The 1,656-nt window shown below is 41.1% G+C and overlaps 1 pseudogene; it reads right to left on the bottom strand.

Annotated features, from left to right (window-relative positions):
- Nucleotides 1–738: 738 nt before the first annotated feature.
- Nucleotides 739–1,436, bottom strand: LOC122063361 (annotated as a pseudogene).
- Between the last annotated feature and the right edge of the window lie 220 nt (nucleotides 1,437–1,656).

Genomic DNA, 1,656 nt, shown 5'->3' with positions numbered 1-1,656 from the left:
ATGCCTCAGAATAGCAGAGGAGAACCAAACAATTTTGTACCATGGGACAACTGGGGCAATAGAACGAACCAAATTCCAAGCAAAGTTTGAGGTAAAGCAAAAAGAGGAATTAGCCATCCATAGGATTGTATCACCACTACCCCTAGGTCTCAACTTAATACTTGGTAATTTGTTTCACATCTCAATCAATACATTTGAAGTACCAGGACCAGGGTCCCAGACGCCATCTCGAAGAATGGAAGACACATTAGCCAACCTATCTGATCTCATATCATATCTAATTCTATGACCATATTTAACAATTAGAACCCCATCAGGGTACCAATTATCTCCCATATTTTTTACTTCTATATATTTTAAACAATTTCACGATGTTGATTCTAATCAAAGCCCTTTTTCAAAATAAATACCGGTTTCAGGTATAATAGACTGTGGTTTTTGAAGTAACTCATGGAGAAAAAAGTAAAGAACATAATCAGGAGATGCTCAGTCACAAATAAAGAAAGAATATGAGAAGTCTAACGTACTAATTGTCTTAAAGCTGCAAAGAGAAAACTTAAGTAAGAGAGCCAGTATTTATATTTCATTAATCTTGAAAGTTATAAAAACAACATTCCATCCAAAATAAAACACATCAAATGGAAAGAAAAAAGCTTAAGTAGATGAGAGAGATCCTTCTACAGAAGAGATCCACCTCTCTATTCACGTCTTGATCCCGTAGCACATAAGAGGAGAAAAAAGAAGGATGAGGGACCTAGCTAGCTAGAGATAATACCTAATCTTATATTCCAGCCAGGCCAATCAACTTGGTCAATCCATAAGTTATGGCCATAGCCAGCCACCCACCAATCAACACCCTCAAACAAGACTTCTTTACAGAAGCCCTTCCCAAGACTCCACCTAAGATCCCAAACACTATCAGAGCCAAGCTTGACATAGCAATTACCACCCCCAACCTAGCCTTATAATTCTGTATAAAAGAAGCCGATAACAGAGGCACAACAGCTCCAGCAACAAAGGCTAGAGCAGATGCTCCAGCCGCCGTGAACGGGTTCGGGAGGTCTTCTTTCTCGCTTTCATCCAGACTTTCTTTTCCATCATCATCTGAAGCTTTATGCTCTCTTCATTTCAGAAAGCTCTATGTCATACTGAGAGTACACCGATACGAATTCTCCGATCGCCATGCTACATGCTCCGGCGACCATCCCTGCAAAACCAGTAATGATCATGGATTTTACATCCTGCTTTACAGCTCCTACTCCCATCATTAAAGAAGCTGTGGAGACCAAACCATCGCTGGCTCCAAGCACAGCAGCTCTAAGCCACTGTGCCCTTTGGGAGTAGTTAATTTTGACTTCTTGATCATTTTGGGGTATATCAAGTTTGGCTTCGTTGGGGATAGGTTGGTTGCAAGCTTCGAGTTCTAGGGTTGCCATGAAAAAAAACTGCGGGGGATGCAAAGAGGGAAATTAGGATTTAGGAAATGGATGAAGGAGAGATGAAGAAAGCTTGTGGAAGCCACACGCCCTAAGAAGGGTATTTATGGAGGAAAGGATGATGCTGTCGGGACACTGATTTGACATCACAAACTAAAGAGGCAATATCTGGTGAAACCAAGGGGCTTGCAAAGTGAAACACCAATGGTCCCACCTAAGA

This window comes from Macadamia integrifolia, unplaced genomic scaffold (genome assembly GCF_013358625.1).
Source record: "Macadamia integrifolia cultivar HAES 741 unplaced genomic scaffold, SCU_Mint_v3 scaffold1300, whole genome shotgun sequence".
NCBI classification, from domain to species: domain Eukaryota; kingdom Viridiplantae; phylum Streptophyta; class Magnoliopsida; order Proteales; family Proteaceae; genus Macadamia; species Macadamia integrifolia.
This window is presented reverse-complemented; position numbering and strand designations above follow the sequence as displayed.